Below are 15726 nucleotides of genomic sequence, written 5' to 3' on the forward strand. Positions count from 1 at the left end.
AATTTACACTTCTCTTAATATGAGTGAGGATGATCACCTTTTCAGATGTTTAAGAGTTATTTCTATTTTTGTTTTAATATACTATCTGTACTATCTGTACATATTCTTTGTCTGTTTTTAATTAGGTCTTGGTTTTATTGTCATTGATTTATAGGAATTTTTATATATCAAGAAAATTCAAAGTTTTTTCCTCTGACCTGCTCTTCACCACCATACCATAGTCCTTCCTTTCATTCCTCAGCTGTCCTTATTTGGATTTAAATATTCTTTGCTTTCCAAGCTCTCTCCAATTTCCATGCTTTTGAAATACCCTGTTCTTCTATTACAGAGTTCATAAATTAGATGCAGGCATCATTGTCCCCATGTTGTCTTCCCTTGCCCACCTTCATGCCAAAGTGGATTTACCATTTAGTCAGTTACTAGTATGGATGCTCAATTTCCATAAGAAAATGTTAATCCTACCTTCTATACTGCATATAATCAAAACATATAAAGTTGCCACCAGTCAGCAACTTGGAATATTTATAAATCAGATTTATTGCCAGAAAATATAAGTTCACCTCTCTGCCCTTTCTGTAACCACTCATGTATCCTGTTTGGCTTTTTTCACCAGAGAGCTTTAATCCAAATTAGCTATTCCCATTTAGCAACTTTTGGAGACCTTCGGGTGATAATATAATTGCAACTCTATTAATAGCCATAACTTCTTTTGACTTGATATATATAAGCTGCTTCAAAATCTTTTAGAAGTGGCATATAGAAAAATTTATATAGCATCCAGTGGAGTACCTGGCACATATATTAAAAAATGAATAATGACATTCTGATGATTAAAGAATAAATTCTGTATAATATTTTTCTCTTTTCTTAACTTTTAAGTTCATGAGTACATGTGCAGGATGTGCAGGTTTGTTATAATACATAGGTAAATGTGTGTCATGGGGGAATTGTTATACAGATTACTTCATAGACAGGTATTAAGTCTAGTACTCATTAGTTATTTTTCCTGATCCTCTTCCTCCTCCCACCTTCCAACCTCCAGCAGGCCCCAGTGTATGTTGCTTCCCTCTATGTGTCCATGTGTTCTCATCATTTAGCTCCCACTTATAAGTGAGAAAATGTGGTATCTGGTTTTCTGTTCCAGTGTTAGCTTGCTGAAGACAATGGCTTCCAACGCCATTCATGTCCCTGCAAAGGACATGATCTTGTTCCTTTTTATGGCTGCATAGTATTCCATGGTGTATACATACCAAATTTTCTTTATCCAATCTGTTGCTGATGGGCATTTAGGTTGATTCCATGTCTTTGCTATTGTGAACAGTGCTGCAATGAACATTCGCATCCATGTGCTTTTATGGCAGAATAATTTATATTCCTCAGGGTATATACCCAGTGATGGAATTGCTGACTCGAATGTTAGTTCTGCTTTTAGCTATTTGAGGAATTGCCATACTGCTTTCCATAATGGTTGAACTAATTTACACTCCTATCAACAATGTATATACATGTTTTCTTTTTCTCTACAACTTCCCTAGCATCTGTTATTTTTTGACTTTTTAATAATAGGGATTCTGACTGGTGTGTGATGGTGTATCACTGTGGTTTTGATTTGCATTTCTCTAATTATCAGTGATACTGTGCTTTTTTCATATGCTAGTTAGCTGCAGGTATGTCTTTGCTAAGGATGACTGCCTTCAGCTCCAGCTTTTCTCAAATTAAGAAAAATCTTAAATATAGAAGGTTGTTGAAACAGTAAAATATAGCATAATTTTTCAAAAAATAATAAAATGATTACCTACTGCACATAGCTCCCAACTCTAACATAAATGAATAACATGCAAAGTGTCTGTTTAATGTTAAGTTTTATTAGATAATATCTGCAGTTCAAGGTAGATTTAATTCCAGATTTGCTATTTCAAATGTAGCAATTGTAGATTTACTATCTTCTCTTTATAATAAGAAGTAGATTATTTAAATTGCAAAATTATATAAGCAAATACAGCCCCTTACACATAATGTGCTTGTGAATGAGAAGCATAGGTGAGTATAGTCATGTACAAGTTCAGAAATCTCAGCTTTCTGAGAAATGGAAGGGAAAGTTCACAAATCATAATGTTATTGCAACATTTCTGGTAGAATGAAACATTTGGAGGGCAACATTTAATGAAACACTTTGTATAACTGTAAAAGTTTTACATTTTAACTGACATTTGAATATATTAGATAACATAAAAAGAAACTTTCCATTTTAAACTCGGTATGTTGGAGTAAACAACTAATATACATAATATTACACCAAAAATGGCATTATATCAGTATAATAGAAGTCTGGATTGAGTTTTGTTGAAATTTGATAAAGCTTGCAGAGATTACATTAAAAGTAGAAGAGAAAATTTCAAGTAAATTAAAAATTTTTAAATTATTCTATCCCAGTGTCATTCTTATTTTTTTAAAATAATTCAATAATTCATTAATGAGTGCCTATAATGTGTGCCAAGATTGTTCTGGACACTAGAATGAATGAGTGGATATTAACAGTTCAATATTCTAACTAGTTCTTTGAACTAGGCCTTTCAGGTTTTCATAAAACATTTATTTTTGCATAGAAAATACCTGACTACCCATCTAGAATGTTCCAGAATGTTCTTGAATATTCTCCATTCTGCCTACCTATTTTTTGTTTGTTTGTTTTATTGTAAACAGTCAGGTCAATTCTATCTAGCCTCTTCTGTAGAACCTTTTGTGACCCCTTTGGCCCAAGGCCTTGCACATAGTAGATGACCAATAAGTACTTGTTAGTTTAATATCAATGATGGAAATAGCATTCAAAATGTACTACAAATATGCCTTCAAACACATTCATTTTTATGAAAGACTAAACATGGGAATCTAGTACTATATGGTAAATAGAAGTCTGCTAGAAGGGGGAAATATGGATACCCCTAACTAAAGAGTTCTATAATTCAATAAATATAGATAAGTAAATAAGCCATTTCAACTTAAAAGTTTACATGATTCCAAGAGTCAAATCTATCTTGAGTAGCATTAGTAGACTTAGCAAATGAAAATATGGACCACTCTATTAAATGTGAATTTCAGATAAACAACAAATAAGCTTTTTTGTAAAAGTATGGTGTTGTTTATCTGAAATTTAAATTTCACTGGGTTTCTTGTATTTTGTCTGGCAACCCCAATCTTGAGGTGTAGTTCTGTCCTGGTTTGTGCAAAAGGCCAACACTGGATTTTCTAGTGGAGAAGTTAGTGGGCACACTGCCACTTTGTGGCAGCCAAGAGCAATGACATTATTGTTTTGGGGAGAAAAGAGGTGGTGGTCTAATGATTATTTTATTTCCAGTGTACATAACATATCAGATACTAAGATAAACTAAAGTGACCTTTAAAGAAAGAAGTATGGAAATCACCATGCTTATCACAGATAACATTAGTTTTGGTTGGCATGGTGGCAAGATTTATCTCCTTTCTGAAGAACTGATATGCCAACATATCTACATAAAGCTTTGGAGAAATGGGAGGATGGCTTTACTAGTGAATATTGCCAGAAACAATATGTGAAGTATTCTCATGTGACCAGCAGTAATTATAAGGAACTGCATATAAAAACATGATGGTATGAATGCCAACACAATTCTGCTTTTATTTAGCACTATCAAGCCAACGTTTGTTTTTACAAGACCTCTAAGGCAGTCATTTTTACCAGTAAGAAGACGAAAGGATAAACCAATTTCCTGAAGGTTGCACATCAGATCAATAATAGAGTTGGAGGGACGAATAAAAATTCCCTACTTTGCAACTATTGAAGACTTTCATTAACTCAGAATCACTATTGTTTTCCGAAATGAGACTCTTTCAAGACCCTTAAAATATTATTTCAGAAATACTAGCCATACATGTGGAAGTAATAATCTTGTGATAATTTAAGGCATCCTTGTAGAAACTAAAGAAATCCCAAGTTAAAAATTCTCAGATATCTTCAGAATCTCCAAAGCAAACAGAACCTTCAAAAATGTATCTTCTGTTGTCCCTTTTTCTTCTTAATGAATCATTTACCTTATACTTTTATGTTTTTTGAAGAATAAATATTCTTGAGACATAGTTATTTTTTAAATCCACACAAGAATATATGTAAAAGTTAATTGACAATAAGCTATCAGATACTTATTTACTAATGCTATAAAAGTATTTTAATTAATCCTTAATTTTGTGTGGCTACACTTAAACACTCAAACCTTGACAATAAACAGAGGTAGAAAGTAGAGGTCCAAATATACACCAAATTATTATTTTCATTTGTATTAGAAACTATAACAGGTATAATCTGTTAAAGTATTTGAAGATATTTTTACCCTGAAAAATAAGAAGTTATTGGGTCTTATTCATCTTTAAAAAATGATGGGCTTACTAGTTGTCAAGCAAAGGCAAAGACTGGTTGATTTTCCAGAAGCCACAGTTGGCTATAATACTATATTGAGAATGTTTCAGTTTAATCTTGATGGATGATTACCCAATACATCAAAATTTCAGTAATTTGTCTACAGACAGTTGACGATAAGAAAAACATGTATATGTCACATTATTTAGTTTAGCAATCCGCCAAATATGCCATGTAATTATATGATGGAAGAAACAGGGCAAGGTTATGCTGGCCTAACCACTTGCTGGAAGAACTGCTGAACTTACACAAACCTTTAAGAGTGAACTGGGTGTTTCAGAAAATAAGTATGCAGTGTGGAAAACAGAGATAATATGAGACTAGGTGGGAAATGAGTATGAACAGAATCTACTACATTAATGAAAATTCTTTTGGTGTGTTTGTGTGATTTATAATATGTGAAAAGATGGTCACAATGAATTCAGACAAAATAAGTACCATGCAGAATGCTTTACTAAAATACAGATTCATGTCACAAAATAAGTTGGGGGTGATATTGGAAAGTGAGTGTTTCTATTTTAAGAGTAGCTGGTCATAATTTCAGAACTTCTTTTGCTACCTTTGTCCATATAAATGCAATGACTTCTAGGGCTTACATTTTCCCTGTGCATTTGTATAAAAGTACAAATGTGTGCTGCTATTATTCTGTTATTTATTTTGCTTTTTTGTCACTCCTCCACCTCTTTGGTGTGTCTGAATAGTATCCAGTTCCATTCTACCACTTTCTTCCTACTCTTAATCCAAATGATGTCATAACACAAGTTATTCATACAGAGTTTCTCCAGAAACTCATGCAGCAAGTCACAGGAATTATCCCATCATTGACAATGAAGAAAACATGAATATATGAAAAATGTTAATAATTAGCAGAGACCCAAGTCGTTTTATTTTTATGTATTTATTTTTTTAAGACGGGTCTCACTCTGCTGCTCAGGCTGGAGTAAAGTGATGTGATCATGGCTCACATAATCCCTGCGAGCTCAATCTCTGTGAGGCTGCCTTGACCTCATGGGCTCAAGCAATCCTTTCACCTGAGCCCACTGAGTAGCTGGGACCACAGGTGGGCACCACCATACAAGGTTAATTTTTGCATTTTTATTAGAAATGAGTTTTCGCCAGGTTGTCCAAGCTGGTCTTCAATTCCTGGGCTAAAGCAATCCGGCCACTTTGGCCTCCCAAAGTGCTGAGATTATGGGCGTGAGTCACTATGCCTATGCCCACCCTCATCCCCCAAGTCACTTTAAAATCTAGACTTCATTTCATAAAGATGCAGTCCTAAGAAATATTACACATGCTCAAATGAAATTATTTAAATTCTGTTCTATAGAAAGTGGAATCCAATAAAAGAAATTGAAGATAATAATATTCACTTGAATGTGTAAGTATTTTTCTGAATTTAAAAGAAACAAAGTGTTGCAGCTCTTTTAGAATTGGTCTAGCAGGTCTTCTGGGTTTTTAGCTAAAAACCCTCCCCATGTGGAGAGAGGCTGAGAAACAATCAAAATACAAATTCTAAAACTCCCAACGATTAGAGATTTTTTTTTTTATTACTAGTTCAGTTTTGATGGTATGAGAATGATTATTTCCTTGGGAAAAGCTAGCACTTGAAAACAGTATCATCATCTGAAAACTTGCCTTTCCTTGATGCAATAATATGAATTACTAATCAGTAATTCAAACAGTCTGTGGAAAGTTAATTTCAAAACAGAAATGATTTAAAAAATCTATAGTAAAGAGATTCATAGTTTCATCCCCTGGAATCTTGGCAATGTTCCTGGACCTATGCAAAACTTTCAGAACTATTAATAATGTTTAAAAAGTGGTTCTGGAACAAAAAAAGTTTAAATTCTACCCAGAAATACAAAACAGACCTTTTTTCTGTTCATCTTGCTTTTCATATTGTTTTATCTGATGCCAATTTTTGTATTATAAAATCTGTTTTACAGCATTACAGCATTTCTCACCTGTTCTTGTGTTTTAAGTCAAAATTTTATTAACTCCAATTATTAGCACTAGGGTTATCATTTAATGTTCTGAGTATCTTTACTTTCAAAGGTAGTTATAAGAAAGGTAAGAAATTGACAAGCGGGGAAAGGCACTGCAGGAAACTTTCCACTCATTCTTTAAGACACATCTCAAAGGTTATTGCCTATATAAAGTCTTCCCAGACTTCTCCACCCCTTCCAGAATACTAGCTGTATTCTCCTCAGAGTTCCTGTAATCCTCCCCAGGTGGATTGTAATACTCTGAGAATGGGCTATTCTTATCTGCAACTACAATGCATAGGACATTGATCATGACGCAGCAAGTCTGTCAGTCAATGCTTATTGAATAAGTTTCAACATTTGTTGAAAAAAATAAATGAATAAAAAGATCTGCAACGTACTGAGAATCTCTCCATATGCTTACAAAAAGTAGCAACCTAAGTCATCATTAATTAAACACTAAGTGGTCTCGTTAAATATCCAAGTCTAAGTGAATTAGAGAGATTAAAACAAAAAAAAAAACTTATAAACCTGGTAAATACAATTTTCAAGTGAGCACATAGGCATACTTTTGTTATTCTCACATAAAGACATTTGCCTTGTAATCTTTTCCATTTCAAAGGTTTTATATTTGGGGAGTATGTAGTAATTGGTTAATACTTTCGGTTGCAAGTAACAGAAACTGTCTGAAACAAGGTTAAGTTAAAAGGAGAAATATATTGTCTCACAAAAGGATGACAGAAGAGCTACACTTGGGCCTTAAACCAAATCAGAGTTCTCTCTCTCTTTCTGCGTTTTCTATTTGGTTTCCTACTCTATTTCTCCAGATTTTTTTTTCCCTTTTTGTACCCACCAGAAGGAGATCATGTCCATATGGCAATATTGGCTTTATACTCTAATATTTCTATCCCCAGAGATGAAAGATGTTCTTTCTCACAAGCTCTAGATACAAAATTCTAGGAAGCATTTGTGCAGTATAGCTTGAGTTCTGTGTCTACTTCTGAATCAGTCAGAGACAGCTGTTTCACCCTTGGTTACATGCACACTTTTGAAATAAAGGGCAAAATTTGCTGATACAAAAAGAAGCAGCACATACTAGAGAGATACAGATGATGGTAAATACAAGGAGAGGAGTCATATTTTTCCTTTATTTACTTGTAAAGAACCTCTCAATAATTCCAACCTATGGTTCAATATATGCAAATTCATAAATATGATTCATCACATAAACAAAACTAAAACCAAAAACCATATGATCATCTCAATAGACACAGAATATGCTTTCAATAAAATTCAACAACCCTTCATGTTACAAACCATCAGCAAACTAGGAGCCGAAGGAGCATACCTCAAAATAATAAGAGCTATCTATGACAAATCCACAGTCAACATCACACTTAACAGGCAAAAGCTAGAAGAATCCCCCTTGAAAATCAGAACAAGACAAGGATGCCCACGCTCACCACTCCTATTCAATATAATACTGGAAGTCCTAGCCAGAGCAACCAGGCAACAGAAAGAAATAAAAGGCATCCAAATAGGAAGGAAGTCAAACTATCTCTCTCTGTAGATGATACGATTCTATGCCTCAAAATCCCCATAGCCTCTGCCCAAAGGCTCTTAGATCTGATAAGCAACTTAATCAAAATTTCAGGATGCAAAATCAGTATACAAAAATCAGTAGCATATCTCTACACCAATAATGTCCAAGCTGAGAATCAAATAAAGAACACAATCCTATTAGTAAATAGCCACAAAAAGAACAAAATACCTAGGAATACAGCTAACCAGGGAGGTGAAAGAGCTCTACAACGAGAATTATAAAACACTGCTCAAAGTAATCAGAGATGACACAAACAAATGAAAAAACCATTCCATGCTCATAGATAGGAAGAATCAATATTGTTAAAATGGCCACACTGCCCAAAGCAATTTACAGGTTCAATGCTATTCCTATCAAACTACCAATGACATTTTTCACAAAATTAGAAAAACTAGTCTGAAATTTATATGGAAGTAAAAAAGAGCTCAAATAGCCAAAGCAAGTCTAAGCAAAAAGAAAAATACTGGAGACATCACACTACCCAACTTCAAACTATACTACAAGGCTACAGAAACCAAAATAGGATGGTATTGGTACAAAAACAGACGCATAGACCAATTAAACAGGTTCGAGAACTCAGAAATAATGCTATACACTTTTAATCATCTGATCTACAACAAAGTCAACAATAACAAGCAATGAGGAAAGTACTCCCTATTTAATAAATGGTGCTGGGATAAATAGCTAGCCATATTCCGGACTCCTTCCTTTCACCATATACAAAAATCAACTCAAGGTTGGTTAAAGACTTAAATGTAAAACCTAAAATTATAGAAATCCTGGAAGATAACCTAGGAAATACCATTTGGGGCATTGGAACTGGCAAAGATTTCATCACAAAGACTCCAAAAACAATTGCAACAAAAACAAAAATTGACAATGGGACCTAAACTGAAGAGTTTCTGCACAGCAAAAGAAACTATTAACAGAATAAACATACAGCTTACAGATGGGAGAAAATATTTTCAAACTATACATATAACAAAGGTTCACTTTCCAGAATCTATGAAGAACTTAAATTAACATGCAACAAACAAACAACTCATTAGAAAATGGGCAAAGGATATGAACAGACACTTCTCAAAAGGAGACATACACGCATCCAAGAAGCATATGAAAAAATGCAACTGGGCAAGGTGGCTCACACCTGTAATCCCAGAACTTTGGGAGGTCAAGGCGTGTGGATCACGAGATCAAGAGATTGAGACCATCCTGGCCAACATGGTGAAACCCCATCTTTACTAAAAATACAAAAACTGGCTGGACATGGTGGTGTGTTCCTGTAGTCCCAGCTACTCGGGAGGCTAAGGCAGGAGAATCACTTGAACCCTAGAGGCGGAGGTTGCAGTGAGCCAAGTTTGCGCCACTGCACGCCAGCCTGGTGACAGAGAGAGACTCTGTCTCGCAAAAAAAAAAAAAAAGCTCAACTTCACTAATCATTAGAGAAATGCAAAAACCACAATGAGATACCATCTTATACCAGTCAGAATGGCTAATATTAAAAAGTCAAAAAATAGCAGATGCTAGTTAGGTTGCAGAGAAAAGGAAATGCTTTTATGCTGCTCCTTGGAATGTAAATTAGTTCAATCACTATGAAAAGCAGTTTGGATATTTCTCATAGAACTTAAAACAGAACTACCATTCGGCCCAGCAATTTCATTACTGGGTATATACCCAAAGGAATATAAATCGTTCTACCATAAAAATGCATGCACGTGGATGTTAATTGCAGCCCTATTCAAACTATTCACAATAGCAAAGACATGGAATCAACCTAGATGCCAATCAATGGTGGACTGCATAAAGAAAATGTGGTACATATACACCATGGAATACTATGCAGCCATAAAAATGAATGAAATCATGTCCTTTGAAGTAACATGAATGGAGCTGGAGGCCATTATCCTACGTGAATTAACCCAGGAACAGAAAGCCAAATACCATGTGTGCTCACTTATAAGGGAAAGTTAAACATTGATTACACATGAACACAAAGAAGGCAACAATAGACACCAGGGCCTACTTAAGGGTGGAGGGTGGGAGGAGACTAAGGACTGAGAAATTGCCAATTGGGTACTATGCTCATGATCTAGGCTACAAAATAATCTATACACCAAACCACTGTGACACACAATTTACTCATGTAACAAACCCATACATGTACCCCCTAAACTTAAAATTAAATTTGGAAAAAAAAATTCTAACCTAGTTAAAAAGAATTTGCTCAGTTCTTAACTAAGATGGCTAATCAGTTCAACATACCAGTAGAGGACAACCATGGTGGTACAGACGGTTTCAAATGGAGATTGGTAAAGAAATAGCTCATGGAACAGAGGCACATGGAAAAGTACAAAGTTGAGTCACAAGAGGTAGGAAGCAGGGATTCTTTGCAGTCAAGGGTTCCTGTTCACAGGGAATGGTGATGTTTCTGGGATGCTGACTACCACGATCTCAGATACTAAGGCTATATGATAGGGAATATGGGCTGCCCAAAATATTGCTCACTAAAGGGAATCAAATAATTGATTTCTACACCATGTACTCTGAACTTAACCTGGTTTGTGACATAATGAAATCTTGTAATATATAGAGAGAAATAAAGTAAGTTATCAGCAAAAATGTTCTCAAGGCTTTGCCAAACTGATTGCTGTCACCGACAATAAGCAATAGGACCAAACTTTGAAACCAGATATACATAAAGTTAAATATAGTACGTATTTAAGTATTTTGAACTAAATTTTCTGAATTTCAACTTTTCCAAAGTTTATGTTCTTTAAGAATAACCCAGTTTTTTTTTTTTAGACTCCAAGTCAGAATAGTATTTTATTTTGCAGAGCTGGCAGAATAGAGTGTACTAAGACTTTTCTACTTATTTTTAGTCATCTACTGGAATAGTTTCTTCACATTTAAAAAGTCAGCTTTACTGTAGATATCATACTGTGAAATCTTTTACTAAATCTTCCTACTTAGCAGATTTCCTTAGTATTCCATTAGTAGGAATGATAAAATCAGAGCATAATTACATTCATTTTGGATTCTTTGCACACAAGTGTTGACTGGTATATAGATAGTATTTAAAGCTAACAATTTTCTATGAAAAAAGGTTGTTTTAAGAAAAATAAGAAATCCTATGTAGCTCTTGTATGACCTTTAAGAATCCACTTGAACATACAATCTATGTTATCAAAACCCAGGCATTAGAATGGTTGATCCCTTGTAATACCTTATTTACTTTTTCCTGTTTGCAATATTTAAAAAGTAAGCATAGGTAAGAAATAAACTAATTCTACTATCTCTAATATCTATGTTAATATGATTTTAAGGAAATAATGCCATAATTTATATAAAGTTCTCTAATATTGGAAACACAAATTCACTTCAAATTGCCATTTTGTGTAAAAACGACATTGACCTTCAGGTGAGTAGCTTTCATTGCAACTCTGGCATCTATAGTTGGATTTACTTCTGTGGACAACATTTGTTCATTCATGACTTCATTCAACAAATATTCCCCACACAATTAGTAATTCCATAGAGTACATTATTCAACCCCCAAGAGCAACCCACTCCATGGTCTGTAATTTTCTTCTAAGACCTCAAAGCCATTGATTCGGTCATGATATTGATCTATTAACAATGAGTTTTTCATTTGCAAGTGTGAAAAATGACCAGAAAGCACTGCTGGCCATGTTTGACCAATTTGTATAACTGGGATGCTAATAATTTAGCTCACTTTAATGTTATAAAAAGAAAACAGAGGCCGGGCACGGTGGCTCAAGCCTGTAATCCCAGCACTTTGGGAGGCCGAGACGGGTGGATCACAAGGTCAGGAGATCGAGACCATCCTGCCTAACACGGTGAAACCCCGTCTCTACTAAAAAAAATACAAAAAACTAGCCGGGCGAGGTGGCCGGCGCTTGTAGTCCCAGCTACTCGGGAGGCTGAGGCAGGAGAATGGCGTAAACCCGGGAGGCAGAGCTTGCAGTGAGCTGAGATCCGGCCACTGCACTCCAGCCTGGGCGACAGAGCAGACTCCATCTCAAAAAAAAAAAAAAAAGAAAACAGAATGTGTTAAAAGACTTGTAGTCATGAAGTGAGTAGCTCACAATATCTCACATGAAGATAGGCTTTCTATATCCAAGATCACTCTTTCTGAAAACAGCCTGAATCACATCAAACAGAGAAAAGAGTAAACCTTTGGGTCCAGTACCGTGTCACATTGTTTCTTTCTAGTTCATAAACTCCAAAGGACTCAGATAAATCAAGAGAACAGTTAAACTCATCATTTCTTCATGAACTCAAATTCCAAGGTGAAATAGCTAGTCTAAGTACTGCACTGTTTAAAGGAAATATTTTTGTGAATTCCAACGAAGCTCTTGAAGACTACTGTCTTTGGGTCATTTGCTTTTTCTGTTTATTTGAATTTCAACATCTACAGACACTCCTGGCAAAATAGGCTATTTTCTTTTGAATTCTTAACTATGTCACTGATTAATTATCAAGATAGGATTACTTCTGAGGTTAAAACAGACCCTTGAGATTTGGTGGTTCACTGCATTCACTTCCTCTAAAATTCTAGTAGTTCATGCTTGTGAAATTTCCTTAACTTGACCTAAGTTACTTGATATGGAAAATAAACTACACTAATCAAATTATTTAAGCATCTCACTATTTCCCTATTTGGGCAATCATGGAAATCATGTCAGTTAACTTATTGAGGACTCTAGTACTGTGATTGGCAGAAGACCTAAGGAATTTAAACAGAACAAAACAAAGTGGAAAAGCCGTATCAAATTAAAACTCAAAACAAATAAAAACACTGGTGATTCTAAAACATCCCTCCACTAAACACATTTGATATTTCAGGCTTGTATTTTATTTTTTTCCACATGGATGAGAAATATGAAAATGAAATTTGTTACTTTTTCTTAATGTGCTTATTCTAATGCAAGCCTCGTAGTACTAGTGAGAAGCAGAATTTCAGGACTGGTGTCTTCTAGTTCACTTGTAGTGGCAGTCGTTTCTCACCACAAATCCTTTTTGAGGGAGGATAATATTAACAAGTCATTTAATAAAGCACTTGCAATCCCCATGCAATTGACAATTGTGAGACACTAGAGCAGCAGCTGATCTACTGATACTAAATAACTCCTTTAAATATGAAAAAGATATTATTTATTTTTTCTTACATCAAAAATGAAATCTAATCTAACTCCAAATTTTTTAATGTGCCTTATAAAGATCTTTTCCTCAACAAATCTTATCTGTACTCTTCTTGAAATAAATTGAAATCTTTTTCAAATATTTACTATGTATCAAATAAATCACTTGCCATTCCATCTATACCTAAAAGGCTGTGGTTTGATCATTTTATTTTTTCTGAGCATTCTATAAAACATATTATGTATCTGAACGACCATAAAATACTATTCTTGCAACATTGCCAATTTCAAAATGCCCTGTTGAATAGTTTATCATTGGTGTTCTCCATTTCCTTTCTTGATCCTCTTTGAGAATCAGCCAAGCAAATGCTAGCTAAATTTATTTGCACTTATGTGTCTTACCCTGAACATTTCTTACTGAAAGGAAATCACAGGGCCAGAATGAATAAAACCCAATTTTTGGCTGAGGCTCTAATAGCATGGGGTAATATTAGATGAAAAATAGAGACTGAGGGAATGTAAACATTAATTTATTCAGTTCAACTGATTTTCTTCCTATTAAGGTGCATTCTGTTAGATAGTTTTCCTCCTACTTACTAAATAGTTAAGCCCTGACATTATTAAGAAAACTGCAATTCACATCACTAAGGCTAATGTCACCCAAAGATAACTTGCTATTTTAAATAATATGGAAACTGCATTGGGATGACAGATAAGTGTAACAATCCCTTTTATTTTTAACTGCTTTTGATGTGTTCCAGACTTTGAATATTCAGACAGAGGAATAATGGAAAAGTTATTTTTCCCCTTAAATCACACCTCCACACCCCAAACTACTATTCCTCCACCCTCACCCCTGAACTTTTTGAACAAAATTGATCGATCAAACTCTCCTTTTCTTGCCTGGAGAACAGTCCTGGACTGAGCTTCAGAAGATCTCAGATCACTGACATTCTTTCTAGAAGAGTACTCCAAGATATATTTCTAAGTAATATTCCTTCTCTTCTTGGGGGAAATTAGAGCAGATTTCTACCTGGTGCCATATCAACTTAAGGATAGAGTCAAATACAGAGAGGCTCTGTCATTTGTCTTTGGATCTCCTTCCGTTGAGTATTTATGCTGAGGCTTCACAGTAGGATCACATTTCTGTCACAGACCAGCAGTGGGAAACCAGGACTAGACCTACAACTCATACTTTCCAGCATGTTGTATCATCCTTTTAAATATCCAGCATTATTCCCCCCGCAAAACAAAAAAAAACCTTAGTCAGGATTTCCAAATAACACCATTGTTCAAAACAAAATGTACATATATTATTCTTCCAATGAATCTTTCTACAGGGCAAAAAGAAGCAATTGTCCACAATAGCCATTATTGACTGTTTAAAGAACTTACATTAGCTGTTTTAGGGTAGACATATTAGAAATATATTATCCTGGTTTTTCGTCTTAGAATGTTTTGATTTTTCCTCATTCTGGAAGGGTATTTTCTCCTGATGGAGAAGTCTTAGCTGACAATGTTTCTCCTTTTTGTACTTGAAAGATGTTGTGCCACTTCCTTTTGGCCTCCATGGTTTTAGATGAGAAATCTGTTGTCTTTTGTTCTTTAATAGGTAACGTGTTGTTTCTCTCTGGGTACTTTCAAGGTTTTTCTTTGTTTTTACATTTTACAAATTTAATTTTGACATATCTTGGCACAAATTTGTCTAATTTTATGCTATTTGAAGTTAGCTAAATTTTCTGAAGTGTAAATTTATGTTTTTTACCAAATTTGAGAACTTTTCAGTCATCATTTCATGCAATACTTTTTCAATAATGTTCTTTTTTTTAAATCTCCTTCTGGGCCTTTGATAATATGCATACTAGATCTTTTGGTACTCTTTCACAGGTTCTTGATATTCTGTTAATTTTTTCTCAGTCTATTTTCTCTCTGTTGTTAAGAGTGGAAAAATTCTATGGATCTGTTTTCAATTTCACTGATTCAATCTGTCATCTCCATTCTATGATTAAGCCCATCCATCAGGTTGTATTATTATTATATTTTTTAGTTCTATAATTTCCATTTGGTTCTTTTTGTATAATTGCTGCTTCTCCACTGAGACTTTTTGTTTCTTAAATTTGTGTCAGGGAATTTGTCATTGTTACATAAAATATTTTTGTAATTACTGCTTTAAAATTCTTGTCACTTAATTCCAACATCTGATTCACTTGGGTGCTGGTGTCTGTTCATTGTCTTTTCTCACTCAAGTTGGAATTTTCCTGTGAGTTTCTTACTGCATGCTGAACATTTTGGGTATTAGATTATGTAACTACAGATTCTATTCAGTCTTTTATTCAAGGCAATTGCCCTGTTGATGTGTAGTGTGAGTGTGAGAGTCAGATATACTTAGCTTTACCCCTTTGTTGCTGCAGAAGTGGGTTAGAAATTTAGCTCACCACTAGTTTCTGATCACACCAGTGGGAAGTGGAGTGCTAACTGATCCTGTGTCCCACCACCTTCTTCTGCCTCACTGATACCTGATAGAGA

At 34.6% G+C, this 15726-nt stretch overlaps 1 long non-coding RNA gene and 1 other non-coding gene across 2 annotated transcripts in view; both read left to right on the forward strand.

Annotated features, from left to right (window-relative positions):
* The first annotated feature begins 5858 nt into the window (after positions 1–5858).
* LOC126961903 (U7 small nuclear RNA) lies at positions 5859–5921 on the forward strand. The gene has a single exon (XR_007728485.1). It is a non-coding gene; the product is annotated as a U7 small nuclear RNA (small nuclear RNA).
* An 8191-nt stretch (positions 5922–14112) lies between these two features.
* LOC126960624 (uncharacterized) overlaps positions 14113–15726 on the forward strand; it is a 185302-nt gene continuing 183688 nt past the window's right edge. The window contains exon 1 of the long non-coding RNA XR_007728083.1: positions 14113–14305. This is a non-coding gene — a long non-coding RNA (uncharacterized LOC126960624). The remainder of the gene's footprint in view (positions 14306–15726) is intronic.

Source organism: Macaca thibetana, chromosome 8, assembly GCF_024542745.1.
Source record: "Macaca thibetana thibetana isolate TM-01 chromosome 8, ASM2454274v1, whole genome shotgun sequence".
Classification (NCBI taxonomy): Eukaryota; Metazoa; Chordata; class Mammalia; order Primates; family Cercopithecidae; genus Macaca; species Macaca thibetana.